Raw genomic sequence first — 19,711 nt, 5'->3', positions numbered from 1 at the left:
GAATGGTGGAGCCTCAGGATGGAAGGAGACTTAGCCCTTGAAATAGGTGCACTGGAGTCTCCTGGACCATGCATAGTGAACTGAGGTGTGACTGAGAAATAAACTGTGTCACTTGGTAATGCCTGGAGATGTTTTTGGAGTCACGAATGGGAGACAGGACATATTCCTGGCATCCAGTATGTAGAGGTTAGGAATACAGCTATACACCCCACAACCAAAACAGCATAGGACAAAAATGTCAATAGGATCACTGAGACTTTGAGAATTACTACAGCAGCTACATTGTTACATTCCTGAACTAATGCAGTGGTGAAGTACCACGGTAGGATGATTCATATATACATTCAACAAAGTCTTGAGGGACTTCCCTGATGGTCCAGTGGTTAAGACCTTGCCTTCCAATGCAGGGGGTGTGGGTTCAGTCCTTAGTTGGGGAGTTAAGACCCCACATTTCTCAGAGCCATAAAACCAAAACATAAAACCGAAGCAATATCAATAAGGACTTTAAAAATGGTCCACATAAAAAAATCTTAAAAATTCCCGAAGTCTTGAGTGTGTACTATGTGCCAGGTAACTCTCCAGATACTAGGGTATAGCAGTGAACAATTTGGGCAAAAATCTTTGCTCCATTGACAGTCATATTCTATAGTGAAGTGAAGTGAAGAAGTCGCTCAGTCGTGTCTGACTGTTTGTGACCCCATGGACTGTAGCCTACAAGGCTCCTCTGTCCATGGAATTTTCCAGGCAAGAGTGCTGGAGTGGGTCGCCATTTCCTTCTCCAGGGGATCTTCCCGAGCCAGGGATTGAACCCAGATCAGGCGCATTGCAGGCAGATACCTTACCATCTGAGCCATTCTATAGCGGAGGATGGCAAATAATAATATCACTCAAATAAAATATAGAGTCTATCAGTGATAATAAATGATATGAAGACAATAAAATGGGATCTGGGGGAGGGATGACTGTATTAAAATATTTTATTGAAACTTAACTCATTGTTGTAAATGCCACATGACGCTTCACCCATACCCAGCCTAGTCCTCTTTCCCTAAGCCTTAGGGTCATCTGTCTGTTGGACACCTTTACTTGGATGTCCTTAGGCACCTTAAACTCCATATGCCCCAAGCCATATTAATAATCTTCATAGAAGGGGCTGACAGAGGATAAGATGGTTGAATAGCATCACTGACTCAATGGATAGGAATTTTCACAAACTGTGGGAGACAGTGGAGGACAGAGGAGCCTGATGTGCTGCAGTCCATGGGGTCACAAAGACTTGGACACAACTTATTGACTGGACAACAACAGATTGTGTTTTATACCTCAGTTTGATTTTGTCTGCTAATCTTAATTAAGCACAGAGTCACATCCATCCAATCCCCTCAATTTGAAGTCTGGACTCTTCTCTCACTTTCACCATTACCACCAAAATCTTGTGGAATTTACTTTGAAGTATTTTTTGAACTTTTTCCCTCTGTCCATCACAATCCTAGTTCTGACTCCCACTATTCCTGCCTGAAACAATCATAGTGGCCCGTGAAATGGTTTGGCTAAAAATAAAACAGACTCAGAGAAAGCATGTCAATTGCCCAGTCACACACTGCCAGTAAAGGCAGTGCCATAATTTAATCTTGGTTCTCTCGTGTTCCCAAATCCCACCCCTCGGCTCCTCAGCCTTTGAAGGTCTTGTCCAGATCTCATGGGGCCAGGGAACAGGGAGGGTTGCAAAGGCCCCTGCCTGCTCCCTCTGCCCCGGGTCACGCTGAGGCCACATAGGAGCCACAGCTACCTCTCAGCTAACCCATCTATGGTTGGAAGAAGAATTATGTTGGATCCACTTACAGGCACACCCCAGTTTATACTATTTGTGAGCGGAAGAGATCGTGTATTTCACAGCACTGCATTACCTGCAAATTTCTCTGTAGATGCGAATAATAACGCTGGGGTTCCCCATTTCTCAGGCTTCCTGTTTGCATGACGAGGGAATTCCATGGATGCACCTCTTCCACACTCACTAAGGAGGGCAGTTTGGAAGAAGGTCTGAGCAGCATTGCCTCAGCACCTTTCTGCCTTGTGGGGGCGGCCTGCCTAGGACACCCACCTTCTCCGTCCTCCGCTCTGTAAGCTGACTGGGGCACTCTCTGCCTGCTCTAGGACACTCCAAATTTTCCATCTCAGCCAGGACAGGTGGTAAGTCTGCCTAGCTTGGGGCGCTAAAGCAGCACGCTGGCTTGTAACACTATAGCTCCAAAGATTAATTCTCCGACTTGATTTATCAGTAACACATCTCCATCTGGAAGATGGTTTGATCTCCATCAGAGTTTTCTATGTCTTATTTCTATACTGGTTCTGAACTTAGGAAAGGAAATGCCTCTCTATCCTCAAGTCAATAATCATAGAAATAAATATCAAAATGGATTCTAAGAAAACAGATATTATTTCAGTAGGTGTTTAATATGTACTTACTCCCAGCTAGAACCCGTGCCTGATCTCAGGTTACAAATGTGAACAAGACACAACTGGCCCTCAGGGGGCTCACAGTCCACCAAGGGGTTGCTAGGTAAAGAACTAGTGTTTTAAAAAGAATGTTTTAAGTGCTCAAGATGAAGATAAACAGAACAATGTGGGCCTGGAGTGTGGGCGCATGCCAGTCTTGGAGAGGTCAGTGTGGAAGATTTTAGGGTATCATTGCTGGAGAAGGTAGAATCTGAGCCAAGACTTGAGGAGTTAATTATGCCAAGAAGGAGGGGAAGGAAAGATGATCCAGGAAGAATCCACAGAATGGGCATAAAGTATTGAGGATAAAATTCTTGGCAAGAGTGGTAAAAATGAAGCTGGAGAGAGAAAAGGGGCTCAGATTATGGAGGCTCTTGTATGCAATGGAAGGAGTTAGGATTTCTTTTTTTTTTTTTTAATAGCAGGTAGAAGGTGGTGATCTTGAGTGATTTTAAAGCCACGTGATTTGATTTCCATAAGTGGATGTTAGAAGGCCAAGGAAGGGAAGCCTGGGGGCAGGGAAGCCAGGTAAGTGTGTGGATTGAATGAGTTAATTCATGTCAGATGCAAACAATAGTACCTGTCATAGTTACAGTACAATATAAACTATTTGCTATTGTTGTTGTAGGGACTTTCCTGGTGGCTCAGCCTGTAAAGAATCCGCTTACAATGCGGGAGACCTCTGTTCGATCCCTGAGTTGGGAAGATCCCCTGGGGGAGAGCATGGCAACCTACTCCAGTATTCTTGCCTGGACAATCCCCATGGACAGAGGAGTCTAGCAGACTACAGTCCTTGGGGTCACAAAGAGTCAGACATGACTAAATGACTAAGAACGTACGCCAATGCAGGAGACGCAGGAGACACAGATTTGATCCCTAGGTCAGGAAGATCTTCTGGAAGAGGAAATGGCAAACCTCTCCAGTATTCTTGCCTGGAAAATTTCATAGACAGAGGAGCCTAGCGGGTTACAGTCCATGGGATGCAAGAGTTGAACATTACTGAGCACATACAAATTGTCGTCATCAGGATGGTCTAGGTCAAAAGTCAGCCAACTTTTTCTAGATAGAACCAGATAGGAAATTTGTTAGGCTTTCCATGCCATTAGGCCTACTTTGCAATTTCTCAGTTCTTTTGTTATGTCATGAAGGAAGCCATAGATAATATGTAAATAAATCAGCATGGCTGGGTAGCAATAAACTTTATTTCTAAACTACAACCCACAAGCTATACTTTGCCAACCCTTGGTCTAGGTTATGCTGCAGTTTCAATCCCCAAAGCTTATTGGTTTATGAGGGTTACTCTTACTTCTATAATTATCCATCAGAATGGGCTAGGTTATGCTGCATTAACAAACAGCTCCAAAGCTTTAGTGATTTATCTGTAGAAGGGTTTTGTACTTGCTCACACTGAATATCCACTGTGAGTTGGCTGGGAGCTCCACCCCATAATTCCTTGCTTTGGAACCCAGGCTGAAAAAGCAGCCAAATATTTCTGGCCTCTGAGGGACAGGGAGAGAGAACTTTGGAAGGTCCTAAAGCAGTGATTAAATGAGCCTGCTCAGGAGTACAAGCAGCAAATCCACTCACGACTCATTGGCAGCACCAGGCATAGGGACCCACCCAATCACAAGGGGCCTAGAAAATGCAATCCTGCCTCCTGTCCCCAAATCAGGGAGCTGGAAATACTTGGCAAGCATCACTGTGACGATTTCCACATTATTATTACCTGCGACAAAGCTTCCAAGTAGACATGTGACAGCTCTGGCCACACGGAGGAAATATGCTCTCTCAGTGTAATTCCAAATTATTAAGGCAGAGAATCTGATCAGCTGAGCTTGAGCCAGAAGTGCGTAGCTGGTTCAATTCACCAAGGCAGCGGCAAGGTATTATATCATCAAGTACGGTTGGTGGGAGCCCTTTGTTTGGATGGGAGGGGGTGGAAAAAATTAAAGGGATTATTTTCAGTTGGGCAATTGCTCCAGTATTCACCAACCTTAGTAAAGTGGCAAATAACTGCAGTTCAGCTTTCTGTGAAGGTAATCGGTAGAAAGACAGGGTTGTACCTAAGTGAAAGCAAGGAAGAGCTGTCCCAGGAAAATGGGGCATAAGTCCTGGGTCTGTGGCTAACCAGGCATCTGAACTGGGCTTGCTGTTGTTCAGTTGCTCGGTCACGTCTGACACTTTGTGACCCCATGGACTGTAGCCTGCCAGATTCCTCTGTGCATGGGATTTCCCAAACAAGAATCCTGGAGTGTGTTGCTGTTTCCTTTTCCAGTGACCTGGGTTAAGACACCTCAAAAACTTTCGGTGCCTCTTTTTCCTTACCTGGGAAATATATGCCTTAGTAAAATGGTAGAGAAAAAAAGCATAGAGTTCTGAGAAAAAACGAAGCATGTTAAGATGAAGGTCATGCTTCATTTTTCCAGAACACTGTGTTTTTTTCCTCTCAGTTCAGTTCAGTTCAGTTCAGTCACTCAGTCATGTCTGATTCTTGAGACTCCATGGTCTATAGCATGCCAGGCTTTCCTGTCCATCACCAACTCCCAGAGCTTCCTCAAACTCATGTCCATAGTTAGTGATGCCATCCAACCATCTCATCCTCTGACATCCCTTCTCCTCCTGCCTTTAATCTTTCCCAGCATCAGGGTCTTTTCCAATGAGTCAACCCTTCGCATCAGGTGGCCAAAGTATTAAAGTTTCAGCTTCAGCATCAGTCCTTCCAATGAACACCCAGGACTGATTTCCTTTAGGATGGACTAGTTGTATCTCCTTGCACCCCAAGGGACTCTCAAGAGTCTTCTTTAACACCACAGTTCAAAAGCATTGATTATTTGGCACTCAGCTTTCTTTACAGTCCAACTCTCACATCCATACATGACTACTGGAAATACCAAAGCTTGGACTAGGTGGACCTTTGATGGCAAAGTAATGTCTCTGCTTTTTAATATGCTGTCTAGGTTGGTCATAGCTTTTCTTCCAAGGAGCAAGAATCTTTTAATTTCATGGTTGCAGTCACCATCTGCAGTGATTTTGGAGCCCAAAAAAGTAAAGTCTGTCACTATTTCAACTATTTCCCCATCTATTTGCCATGAAGTGATGGAACCAGACGCCATGATCTTAGTTTTCTGAATGTTGAGTTTTAAGCCAACTTTTTCACTCTGCTCTTTCCCTTTCATCAAGAGGCTCTTTAGTTCTTTGTTTTCTACCATTTTACTAAGGGCTTCTCTGGTAGCTCAGCTGGTAAAGAATCTGTCTGCAATGCAGGACACACCAGTTCAATTCCCGAGTCAGGAAGATCCCCTAGAGAGGGGATAGGCTACCCACTCCAGTATTCTTGAACTTCCCTGCGGGCTCAGACAGTAAAGAATCTGCCGGCAATGTGGGAGACCTAGGTTCGATCCCTTGGTTGGGAATATCTCCTGGAGGAGGGCATGGCAACCCACTCCAGTATTCTTGCCTGGAGAATCCCCATGGACAGAGGAGCCTGGTGGGCTACAGTTCATGGGGTCACAAAGAGTTGGACATGACTAAGCGCAGCAAAAGATGAAAATCAAATGACACCACGGATGTGAAAATGCTTTGCAAATTACACCCTTCTTTCTCTTCTGTTTCGTTTGGCTGGGAGGCATGTGGAATCTTTGTTCCCTGACCAGGGATTGAACCTGCCCTCCCTGCAGCGGAAGGGTGGACCACTGGGCCACTGGGTAAGTCCTCTGGTGCTCTTCCATTGGTTGTTTCAGCAGCACCTCCGGGCAGTGAAATGAACACAGGTCTGCTCGGTCTTTCCCTGGCTGTTACCCTGCTCAGCCTCCTCTCCTGTCCTCTTTCTGGTCCAGCCCTTTGACTCACTGAGGCCTCTTTGGTTTCTCAACTTACGTTTCTATCTTCCAGCTGCCACTGGCTGACATATCAGTAGGAACAGAAGCACGGAATGATTGGCTGGTTTTAAATGTATTCTCATCTTCTCACACTGGTTGCTGGCACTGTTTTAAGCTTGCGTGTGTGTGTATTTCTTCTAAATAAGTCATCCAAATTTTTTGGTCATACACATCTCCGAGGAGACCGGCTCTGCCCGGATACTTTGGATTTCACCTGAGGCTACAGCACATTGATCTGTTCTCAGCATTTTCTCAGTCTGATTTGTCTCTGCTGAACTCTGGCAGATCAAAGTCTGATTCTGGCAATAAAGGATAAAGGGTTTGGGGAACAGGATTCTGCAACCAAGATTCAGGTTTCGCCCTACATGATCTTATGTATCTCTTTGCTTTTGTTTCTTTTCTCATCTGACACTGTTTTCAGTGTATCAGGCATCTTTTCTTTTTCAGTCAGCTCTATTGAGGTGTAACTGACACACAATACGTTGACCCAGTTAGATTATACATTTGTTACATTTTCACTTATGCACACGTCCATGAAACCATCATCACAAGTAAGATAATGAACATTTCCATCACTCCCCCAGACATCCTGTCTCCTTGGAATCTCTCCTCTCTTTGCTCTCTTCTCTATTCGGTGTTAGTTTGCATTTTCTAAAAATTTACGTAAAGGGGAGTGCAGTTACTGAAATCCTTCGTATTCCTGTTTGCTAATCCTAGTATCTGTGTCAGTTTGGGGTCTGCTTTTTAAAAACTGTTCATTTGCTAATCCTTTTTGTCTGTGTTGGGTCTTTGTTGTTGCACACAGACTTTCTCTATGGTGAAGGGGAACTGCTCTCTAGTTTCACTGTGGGCGGTTCTCATTGTGTTGGCTTCTCTTGCTGTGGAGCACGGGCGCTGGGGCACTCAGGCTTCAGCAATCGCAGTGCTCAGCTGGGTTAGCCGTTCCACGGCATGTGGGATCCTCCCCGACCAGGGATTGAACCCATGTTCCCTGCATTGGACCATCAGGGAAGTCCCTGGGGGTCTGCTTTGGCTTAATGCTTTCTCTCCTCAGTAGAGGTCATATTTCCCCGCTTCTTCGTCTGACTGGTAATTTTTGATTAAATTTGATCGCATGCCAGACATAGTGAGTATAGCATCACCTTGTTCTGTGTTGGATAGTTTTGTTTCGCTATAAATACTCGAGTGTGGTTCTGGGGTACAGTTAAGCTCCTTGGAAATAATTTGATTCTTTTAGGTCTAGTTTTTAAGATTTTTAGGTGGGACTAGAGCTGTATTTAGTAAAGGGCTAATGTTCCCCCAGTGAAGCAAAACCCTTCTGAGTATTCCATGCAATGTCCCATGAGTTATGGAGTTCTCTAGTCTGGCAGGTGCCAATGGGCACTTTTTCTGATTCCCAAGAGTGGTGTGTGCTGCAGGCTGTTCCCGCCAGTCTTTGCAGGTGTTTCTTTCCCTGGACTTGGAAACAAGAGCTTCCCTGAAACAAGAGCTGAATTGTATTTTGTTGAATACTCACATGCAATCCTGTGCAGTTCTTTGGGTTTCTTACTCTGTGTAGATCTTTCCTCCCTGGTCCTCAGTCCTGCAAAGTCTAGCCACCCTGTTCTCTTTGGATTCTCGGCTCCATCTCCTCAACTCTAGAGGGGCACCAGATTCCACCTGGCTTTTCCCTCCATGCACTGGGACCTGGAAGCTCTCTCCAGGCAATAAGCTGGGACAAATACAAGGGCGCACCTTATTGATTTTCCACCTCCCAGGAATCACTGACCTTCACTGCCTGATAGCCAACAGCTTGAAAATTATTGCTTTGCCTGTTTTCTTCTAACTTACATTTGGAAGGTAAATCTGATCCCTGGCCAGAAATGGAAGTCTACTAGGCATCTTTGAGTTGAAATAATCATGAGTTGTATAGACTTTTGCTTTACAAATTTTGGCTTACAGTTCAGTATCCAAGCTCTAGAAGCTTATTAGAAATGCAAAATCTCAGGCTTTATTCCAGATCGGCTGGATGAGAACGTATATTTTATCAAGATGTCAGGTGTTTGTATGGATATTGGTGTTTCAGAAATACCAGTGTGGATTTTTGAATTGCTGTTGTTGTTGTTTTAGTTGCTGAGTCATGTCCAACTCTTTTCGACCCCCTGGACTGTGGCCCATCAGGATCTTCTGTCCTTGGGATTTCTCAGGCAAGAATACTGGAGCAGATGTTATTTTCTATGCCAGTGGATCTTCCTGACAATCTCAATTTTTTTTCTTCCAAAGTTTAGTCTTAACTTCTGGAGAGGAAACCTTCTGGGTGACTCCAGGTGGAGGAGAATCAGGGAGGAAATAGCTCAGAAAGGGACCCCGGGAACTCTGCCCCAGACTCTGATGCTCATGGTCACATTGACACAGGCCCCACTCAGCCTCTGAGGGCGGCAACCTTGACCTCAGCAAGGGGTGCTCCTTCTACACAGGGACCAAGTGGTCTGACCTTGAGTGCGCTCATATGCTCTTCCTTGCAGGGATAATGCAGTGGGAAAATCTGGGATTCTGAAACTGAGAAAAAGTTATAGAAGGGGCATTAAATCCTTCTGGGAGCAAGGCAGTGGATCAAATAAGAAGTCACACAAATACCCACTTCTGGTGAGGGAAGAGCTAAAATCCTGATCTCAGAAGACTCAGGTTAGATTCCCTGCTTCTCCACCCAGTGGTGGAGTGTTAGGAAAGTTGCTGGACCTTTGTCTCAGTGTCTGTCTCTGTATATGGGTGCCCGGTCATGTCTGGACACTTAAAACCATATATTAGTTTAGTTCAATTAATGCATGCCAGTGTTTATGAAAGTCAAATAATATTATTAGAATTTCCATTGCCAAGAGCTTCCAATGAATTATATGCATGTGGTACTCTTTGCCTCAGAGTCAAAATTCGGTTAACTTCCTCCCTTTTTTCCTTCCCTCCTCCCCTTTCTTCCCTCCCTGCTTTGTCCTTTTCGTTTCTCCCTTTCTTCTTCTTCTTCTTAACTCTCTCACCCATTCTCTCTTCCATTTCCCCAAATTCCAGGCTTTTCTCAGGAAAGGGTATGAGAGTTTAGGTACCATATAAGCCCCCAGGAGTATTGTAATGTAGATAAATAAGTCAAGCTTCATGCTTTCCCATATCATACTTATGACCAGGTGAAATAAAATTAAAATCTATATCAAAATCAACCTTGAAGGGAAAAGGAGTCCATCCAACATACATACAGTGGGAGGGAAGGGTCTGGAAGAGGGTGGGGCAGTGGGTGCACCCCACGGTGAGGGTGGGTTTGTGGCTGACGATATATTCAGAACATGTAGCACCCTTGGATTCCACCAACCTGGAGTGATCCCAAAAGTACGAGGCAATTAGTCTTTTTATAATCTGTTATTTGTTCCAGATTTGAATAATAATATAGCTGTGTAAGGTGGCATGTAGGGTGGTGCCTTAAAGTAGCATAATCACCTTCCCAGGTGGTGCTAGTGGTTAGCACCAAAGCAGGAAAGGAAACATAAGAGACTCAGGTTTGATCCCTGAGACTGGAAGATCTGCTGAAGGAGGGCATGGCAATCCACTTCAGTGTTCTTCCCTGGAAAATCACGTGGAAAGAGGAGCCTGGCGGGCTACAGTCCTTAGGGTTGCAAAGAGCTGGATACGACTGAAGTGACTTAGCATTAGCATTAGTCTTTTTTATAATTTGCTGTTTATTCCAGATTTGAATAAGATAGCTGGCTAGGGTGGCATGTAGGGTGGTGTCTTAAAGTATGTCCTTTGTCAATGTGGCCTGAATTTCTTCACTCATCGGGAAGTCCCTGAAGGGGTCACTGGCATCATTCCCTCATTCTTTTTTAAAATGTTTATTTATGTTTATTTATTTATTTGGCTGTGCCAGGTCTTGGTTGCACAGCATGTAGAATCTAGTTTCCCAACTAGGGATTGAACACAGCCCCCCTGCACTGGGAGTGAGGAGTCTTAGCCACTGGCCCACCAGGGTAAGTCTCCATTCCCTCATTCTTGATGGCCTTTTAGTGAGGGAAATGGCAAGCTTGAGTAATTCTCCCCAATTTGGGGAAGGATTAGATTTTCAAACTCATGCCCTCTGAGAGCCTGCCAGTGAGTAGCACTTCCTTATAACCTGCTTGAGATCTTTCAAGTGCAGCCAAACTTCCCTAAAATGGGAGCCCCGTCTGTGCTCCTCGTCTGTGTCAGTGCCTGTATCGGTCATTCACCACTGAGTATTTCTACAGCCAAATCTGTGGCCAAGTGAAGCTGCTCTGCGTGTTTAGGTCTTTCCTGGTGATGCTCTGCTTATTGGCTCCAGGGAAGACTTAGATGAAAGGAGGGAAGCCAGCAGTTCCAGAGCTCCCCCTGTGTGCCAAGCATCACAGTAGAACCAACACACAGGTTATCTCACATATTCTTCATCATTAATCTACGACAAAGGAATTATCATTCCCATCTCTTCCTAATGAAGAAATAAAAGCTCAAAATGCTTAAGACACTTTTCCAGTGCCACCCAGAAGAGCTGAGATTTGGACTCATACTTTTCCTAATACTTAAACTCGTTCTGTAAGTATTCCAATGATGTGCCAAGATTATTGACTTAAAACCCAGACAGCTAGTATGCATTAAGTGCTTACTGTGTGGCAGGCACTGGAGACTTGGAGAGCAATGAGTGGGTGGGAAAAAAGCTGCAAGGGAGGTGGGAGGAAGGAGGGAAGGAATGATGATAATGAGAGAGGGGACAGAACTAACTCAAGAGCATTATCCACTGGGCTCAGGAACATGGATGGCATCACTGACTCAATGGACATGAGTTTGAGCAAATTCCCGGAAATAGTAAAAGACAGGGAAGCCTGGCATGCTGCAGTCCATGGGTTCTTGAAGAGTCGGGCAACTACTTAGCAAAAGAACAAAGACAGCAGGAACATGGGCTTTATCCTGTAGATGCTGGGGAACCACAGAAGGGCTTTATTCAAATGCTGAAGAGGATTGGACTTGTACTTAGAGAGAGCATCCAGCAGCAATGTGGAGGACAGAGGGCAGGGGGCCAGGGGCCAGGCAGGAAGTAGGAACAGCAATTATAATGCCACTGAAAGAGAGAGAATAGATTGATGGTGATGAGATGATTTCAGCACTGGGCACTTAGGTGCTAGATGCTCTAGTTAAAGCATTACATGTTCTCACTCATTCAATATTCAGGTCCACTTTACTACGTGAAAAGTACTATTATCAGTTTCCAGATGAGGAAATTGAGGCACAGAGAGGTTTAATACCAACTGTTCCTATCATAATGGAACAAGCCCTGAAGAGATGTTCCCTCTTGCTCTGAATCTTACGTTTTCAGTTACTAGATGGCAGATCCGACGCTGAGACTCTTAAGCTCTCCACCACTTTTCTCCATCGTATTTGTTGTCTCACCAAATCACATTGGATCATAGACCCTAAGGGAAGGGAGAAATGTTTGTGTTCATTAGGGTCATCTTCCTGCTTCTCCACACCCCAAACTAGATGCTCAGATCCTTCCCCTGTCATCTGCTTAAACATCTCCAGTGACAAGGGCTTGCATCCTGCCCAGATACCCTGGGACACTAGCATTATAGGAATTTTGTGAACATGGCCCACTGCTCCTGGTGCTTTCTCCGAGTCTGGGCCCTTCTGCCCCCAAACAGCACCTGAGAGTGTAAACTCTGGCTACTCAGATAAATCTGGAGCAAAGTCCACCAGGGATTTCAAGGAGTGTTCTTTGCACGAGAATCATCACGAGATGGCCAGGCCTGTGCTAATCAGCTGTATTTGAACTATAACAACATTCAAACCCAGCAAGACAATTAAAGCTGAAAATGGTCAGAAGGGATTAAAAGGATTCAAAGGATAATTGCTTCATAACAAGCTACATTGCTGCAAGTAGCAGGCAGGATTGATGGAACTGGAATTAATTATATTGGAATACATGTTTATTTTTATAGAGTCTTTTAAAATCATTTGGATTTGGCCAACTTGTGCCTTTCTCCAATACTCTCGGCTTTGGTTAACTGCCGCGGATTTATCTGCCAAGTGCAATTACTGCCATTCTTGGAAACTACGCGGGCACGAAAACATGCACACCATTTATCAGATCAATCCTTTTATTGCCTTTGTAATAATGACGCCTAAATTTGTATAGTGCTTGTAATGTTTACAAAATGCTTTGCATGTGTTATCTCAGTTTGTCTCTACAACAACCCGATGAGATGGTTAAGGGCTGGAGTTCCATTTGGAGATGATGAAACTAAGGCAGAACAAAATGAGCCATCCAGCGGATTAATAAGGGAACTCTGACTGGAGTCTACAGTACCTGCCTCCTAACTGGTGTGTTTGTGCTGCTGATCTGGAGAAAAAAGCATCTTGCTTGCTAGAGGGGGGTGGCTAGGCTGAACACTGCTGTCAAGAAGGAGAGAAGTCATTGCTTGGGTTCAGGGAAAAGTTGAAACTTACTAGTGAATCAACTGTTTGAACTATAAAAAGTGGAAGATATCATTGATCAGAAAGGAGAGGTACTTTTGGAAATGAAGTTGCTGTAATAAGGCTTAAGAAATGACTCTTGTTTTGGAGTCAGTAGCCTGGAGTTTATGTTCCACCTTTCCCATTTCATGGGTCTGTATCTTGTCACGTGACTATTCCCCTGGCTATCTTACTTTTTTCCCTTCTGTACAGTGGGTCTAACGATGACCTTCACTGTTTATGGTAACAGTCAAGATCAAATGAAACATTGCATTTGTTTGAGCCCGACAATTGTGGGGTGCTTTTGCCCCTAGTGTTTTTCTGTCTGATATCCCTATGTTAATTGACTGTGAAGTGAAGTGAAAACAGCTCAGTCATGTCTGACTCTTTGTGACCCCATAGACTATACAGTCCATGGAATTCTCTGGGCCAGAATACTGGAGTCGGGTAGCCTTTCCCTTCTCCAGGGGATCTTCCCAACCCAGGGATCGAGCCGGGGTCTCCCGCATTGCAGGTAGATTCAACAAAGAGAGGAACCCCTCATTTCAGTCTCTAACAAATGAGATTTCTTATACCCAACACCCAGTTTCCCCCGATGGTAATATCTTGCACAGCTAAAATACAATATCAAAGCCAGGAAGTTGACATTGGTTCAATCTGCAGAGTTTATTTGGACTTCACCCATTTTATTTGCCTTCCTGAGTGTATATGTGTGTCTGCAGTTCTGAGCAATTGTATCACATATATAGATTCCAGTAATTCATCACCACCACAGTCAAGATACAGAACTGCCCCATTACCACATTGGTCCCTTTTGCTACTCTTAGCTAGTCTGTGATTTTCCTTTCGAAGCATCTTAAAGACGTTGATCATTAAATCCATTTTCTGTTTCTCTTGTCTCTGTTTCTCTTGCTCTCTTGTTCTTTTAAGCCATATCCAACTCTTTGTGACCCCATGAACTGCAGCACACGAGGCTCCTCTGTCCTCCATTATCTCCCAGAGCTTGCTCAAACTCACGTCCATTGAGTCAGTGATGCCGTCCACCCATCTCATCCTCTGTCGTCCACTTCTCCTTTTGCCCTCAATCTCTCCCAGCATCAGGGTCTTTTCCAATGAGTCGGCTCTTCATGGTGGCCAAAGTACTGGAGGTTCAGCTTCAGCACCGGTCCTTCCAATGAATATTTAGGGTTCATTCCCTTTAGCATTGACTGGCTTGACCTCTTTGCTGTCGAAGTGACTTTAAAAAAAAAGAAAAAGAGTCTTCTCCAGCACCACAATTCGAAAGCATCACTTCTTCGGTGCTCAGCCTTTTTTACGGTCCAGCTCTCACGTCTGTAATATGTATACGATACACAAAACAGAATGAGCATAAACTCTGGACTCCAGCATCCCTGCGTTTGAGGAACAGCATAGCTTCTCACAGCTGGGCAACCTGGTATCACCCTGCAATCCCTATTGATAGGGGGGACGCACTTACAGCGACCGTGCAGCCTTGAGGTATAGCGGCCAATCGGAGCCTAGTGAGTGGCAGTTACTATCGATATAATTGAGATTTTCTCCTTTGGCCTCAGTCTCATCCCTCTCGCTTCTTGCGCATGGATAGAATTCATGGCTGTTGTGGTCCCCTCTTGCCATCCCAGCTGACAGAGCATCTCTCTGGGGAGGCTTTCTTTCATTTTTGTCTTCCTCCTCCACTCTATTCCCCAGCAAAACTGGCAGAGGTTTTCTAAGCTCATTAGCTGGCTTCTCACATCTTTCTCCCCTTCGTGTTTCCAGTGTTCCCATTTCATCTGCAGTTTGCCAGGGAAGCTGTTGGCTTTTGTTGTCTGGCTGGGTAAACCCTTCCCATGCCAGCGCCGACGTGCTGGGTGCCCTTTTAAGAAGAACACCGCTGTGCCGGCTCCTGATCTAAGCAGGGAGGCTTGAGCTGGGGAACGCGGAGAGCATCCTTCCCCCAGGGGAGCAGCTATTCTGGGAAACAAACACTCCAGGCATCTCATTAGCATAATCTCAGGAATTAATGGCTTGATTGATGTTCCACAGTTCCCCACAGTTTTCTATAAATGATAATGTATTAAAACGAGATGGGGGAAAGAAAACATGACGCGACATATATTATTTAGGTGTTTGCAGAGAGGCTGACACACAAACACACGCGATTTATCAACAGTCATATTTTTTTGCACAGTGTTCTGAGCCCCAAGCCTCCAAGATGTGGAATTAATTTCATAGCAGGTGATTCTAGACGGTTTCACACAGGCCATCTGTCGCTTCTTCAACTACCTTTCTGCTGTTACAGTAATTAATCATTTCAGAGACTGGCTTGGCCCCGCAAAGTCCATTCTGGCTGAGAACTCTACAAGAGCGGATAGCATTGGCATACGTGTTTTGAATCAGTTTGTTCCTATGAAGCAGGGGTGTTCAAATATTCTTCTTATTTACTTTTATTTGCCCACACCAATGGCTCCACAGCTCAAGGGTGCTTCAGAGAGTATTAGATTGTTGTTGCTAAAACTGCTCATGGTCTTCCTTTGGAGTAGAAGAAGCAGAGCTCAGAGAGGTAACTTGAATTGTCCAAGGTCACGCAACTAATTGGAGAGAGCTGGTACCAGAACCTAGGGTTCTCCACTTTTCTTGCCTTGATCCTTCTGGTCCTTAAATGTTACCAGAAATAAACAAGTAGATAGCCCTAGGAACACTAGAGGTAGCTCAGCACGGGACATCGAGGGCACACTCAAATTAAATGCTGCAAGTCAGTAATTTAATCATTCCAGAAATCAAAATATAGCCATGCAATAAGGTAGAATCATTATGAAAGGAAACAGAGTTTTTAAAGAAACATGAGTTGTGGTCTACCACGCTTGATGTCACAGTGGGAAAGAGAAAACACCAGGCCACTTTCTTGACCGTGATGCACTTACCCACTGATGTTTATTGATTTATTTATTAGTGACACAACTGTTTACTTGATTGGTGATTCATGGTATTCCCTGGGTTAGATGCTGGAGACACAATGGTGAAGCCTCTGTGCTCAAGGTACTGACACTTTGGTGGGGGGACATAAAATGAAGAATTAAACAAACACAAGTTGTGAGAAATGAGGGGCAGAGACAGCAGAGGACCGGTGGCACATTTTCCTGTGTGCATGAGGGACTTTTAGATGGGATGGCATAGCAGGCCCCTTAGAGGAAACTGTGCTGGGAATTGGACTCTGGTGGGTGGGAGCTGAGCATGTGCTAAGTAAGGAGGAGAGAATCCTGGGCATTGGGGACCGCATCAGAATGGCCCTGGGCTGGGAAAGCAGATCAGCGTGGTAGAAAGAGTCAGGGATGGACGACTGGTTATGAACAGGTTAAGAGAGATAGGTGAAAGACATTGTTCAAGCCCCTTGCGATGGATTGTTTCATTATTCCCATTTCACAGATGAGAACACTGAGATGCAGAGAAACAGAGAAGCTTGTAGAAGGTCACACAGTGGTAGGCAGTGTGGCTGGACTTCTAACCCAGCTTTCTCTGACTTAAGACTCCAGGCTTTAAGGCAGAGGCTAGCAAACTGTGTCCTGGAGGCCAAGTCCAGCATCCTACCTGTTGTCTGTAATTAAAGATTCACTGGAACACAGCCGCAGTCATTCATTTAAGTATTGTCAATGGCCACTTTCTCACCACAACAGTGCAACTGAGTAGTTGGGGTAGACACAGTATGGCCTTGCAGAGATTGCAATATTCACTACTTAGTTCTTTAGAGAGAAATTTCACTGAACCTGTAGCCCTGGGGTGGGGAGAGGGCTCATGTCTACTTCATTCCTGGTGTTTCCCCAAAGTCACCCAGTGACTGGTATTAGCCAGGATCCAATAAACATCTGTTGAATGAATGAAGAATGGGAGAGGAGGTGCATGGAGCCAAAAAAAATCAAAGGGTTAGAGCTTGCATGAACTGGGTTAGCATGAGATAAGGAACTGGCTGGTGAGCACAGACTCTGCTTGGTTGTAGCAGGTGGACCCACTTGGTCAGAGGGAGGAGCAGGATGTTGTAGACATCAGGTTGGAGACAGTCCCTGGGGGTCGATTGAGAAGCGCCCTGAATGCCACCATCATTAAGCTCTGAGACCTTTAAGTGGCTGACTTAGCAGTCACAGAGGCTCTGGAAGAGACCTACTTTGCCAAGATGGAGATTGTAATTGGTTATTGATGTCCTATTTGTATGCTAATGTTGCTCGATAAAGTAGCTAAACCATAATTAACGCTCCAGCTTCCTCTAAAAAAAAAAAAAAAAAGCCCACTGAAAGGTCAATGGATTCCATACAATAAATTATTAAATAATAGGAAACACAGGAGGTTAAGTTTCTGGGCTATAATCTTTTCAGGTTTTATGAACTATCATTTATTAAAAGCACTGACAATGTTTACATTTTGTTTTGCCATTTTCCTGCCAGCTTCAGAAATTTTTAGAGTTAGCGTCAATGTTGACTGGAAAAATATATTGTTTGCCAGACTTCATCTGTCTGGAAATCAAGACAGTGTTACCTCTGCGATCTGACTTCTCATCTCTCCGTGTCAATGTTAAGTCAAATAGTAAATCTGTACGTTGGCAGATTTCATGCTGTATGGAAACCAGGATGAAATATACTATAATGCCAGTTAAATTTATCTGGTAATCACAGAAACATACCAAGATCTTTTGCGGATAAAATTCTTACTCCTGTCCTGAAAATTCTACAAGAGGGAAGATCTTGGTGTGGTTATTCAATCGGTAGAAACTTTAGGACCTCCTGGACCATAGCACACCAGGCTCCTCTGTCCTCCACTATCTCCCAGCGTTTGCTCAAATTCATGTCCTTTGAGTAAGTGATGCTATCTAACCATCGCATCTTCTGCTGCCCCCTTCTCCTTATGTCTTCAATCTTTTCTAGCATCAGGGTGTTTCCCAAGATCTTACTTGTAAGGAGCAGGTATGACTAAAGGGATGTCTATGAACTTGGACTCTGGGGTCTGTGTTTGAATTGCTTTTTTACACCTTAGCTCCTGTGAAATTTGGACTTAGCTCTTTGTTGCCTCATTTTACTCAACTAGGAAATAGAGGCATGAGTGATACTTACTGCATGGAACTGTGATGATTAAGAAATTGTATATTAAATGCCCCAGTCTGGAGCATAGTAGTGTGGAGCATTATTATAACTCTGTAGGATTAAAATGTTCAAGGGCAGCAATTGACAATGAGGCCAAATGAACTGGTAAGTTGGTGAGCGTTAAAAGTTCTCTTCAAACACCAATCAATTCATTGACAGTTTACTTGGCTTGTATTGTGTTTTTTGGGAAGATGCTAAAAAATATAAGGTGCGATCATTCCAGATGTCAAAGAATTGACAGTTCTTGGTGAGGAATTGACTCAAAGACAAGACAGGGGTATTACTGAATAGAAATCATCTGTTCATTTACTGGGCAACTGTTATATATCAGGGACCATGTTAAGAACTGATGACACAGAAATGAATCAGAAGAACATGACTAACGATCTAGTGGGGTCTGTAGACAAGAGTTTCAACGAGGACTGGTGCAGTCCATGTTAAAAGTGTTTTCCCAAGAAAAGAATTAGGAACTGAGCTTTACAGTTTAGTACTGGTTCAACAAACAATAGGACTTCAGCAAACTTCTGGGCTTAATTTCCTCACTGTATATTTGAGCCTGAAACATAGAAGATGTTTGCCATACACAAGGATTCAATTCTTAACAATGCATAGTGCCTATATAGAATCATTGTTTAACAATCAAATGACTGATGATCAACTTCCCCCAAAAATACACTTAAATAGCCCAAGTTGTAAGAAAGTGAAAGTGAAGTTTGCTCAGTCGTGTCCAACTCTGCGACCCCACGGACTATACAGTCCATGGAATTCTCCAGGCCAGAATACTGGAGTAGGTAGCCTTCTCCCTTCTCCAGGGGATCTTCCCAACCCAGGGATCGAACCCAGGTCTTGACATGCTGTCAATCACACACAGCCCAGCATCTTGACATTACAACTCTCATTTTGAATTTTTCTTCCTGTCTTCTTTTTATTCCCCTGTTACATTTTCAAGTGCAGTTTTAACTGTAATTGCCATTAAATTGCACACATAATGATTTTTTTAGGACCACAGGTGTCCTGAATAAGACATGAATTGTAACACTCAATTCAGAACACACTCTCGTCATTTTTTCATGCCCACAAGATTCTCTGTCCTTGTGTTTCCCTCTGTGAATTCAGTACTATGTAAGCGGTTTGATGTCGCTGCTTAGTCTTACTAGGTGATATTAGTATCATCAGTTAGATGTTGTTGTTGAATATCTGGGTTGTCTGGTTTTACATCTTTCAAATGCTTTGCACTGTGACTTATTCCCAACTGTGTACATTTTCCCCAGAGTTCAAGGAACTGGAGGAGCTGGCAGAATCCAAGGAGGCAAAATCTCAGATGTCACTGAGGACTTCTTTTGGCCTTGGCCACGAAAGCAATGTGTCAGAGAAGCAACGCTCTGATGGCCACGCTGGGCGACTCCATCATCCTCTTAGCTACTTGATGCCGCCTCTGTGCGTTTGGTTGCAGCGTTGATATCACAGCCATCATGGTAGATTTATCACTTAAAAAAATTACTAGACCGTTTTCAAGTACATTTTTAGGTCTATGGAACTGAGCAGAAAGTAGAGAGTTCCTTATTTCTCCCCACTCTCACTCATAGTGTATTATTAACTTCTTGCTTTAGTATGGTGTGTTTGTTACAGATGATGAACGGATATTGGTATATTATTATAAACTGAAGTTCACGGTCTACATTAGCGTTCACTCTTTGTGTTGTACATTTTAGGTTTTGACAAACAGATGAC

The 19,711-nt window shown here is 44.1% G+C and overlaps 1 long non-coding RNA gene across 1 annotated transcript; it reads left to right on the top strand.

Moving 5' to 3' along the window:
- Nucleotides 1,992-19,410, top strand: LOC108637500. The gene is made up of 3 exons (XR_001919105.1): nucleotides 1,992-2,190; nucleotides 2,919-3,024; nucleotides 19,252-19,410. It is a non-coding gene; the product is annotated as an uncharacterized LOC108637500 (long non-coding RNA).

Source organism: Capra hircus, chromosome 14 (genome assembly GCF_001704415.2).
Source record: "Capra hircus breed San Clemente chromosome 14, ASM170441v1, whole genome shotgun sequence".
Taxonomy (NCBI): Eukaryota; Metazoa; Chordata; class Mammalia; order Artiodactyla; family Bovidae; genus Capra; species Capra hircus.
This window is presented reverse-complemented; position numbering and strand designations above follow the sequence as displayed.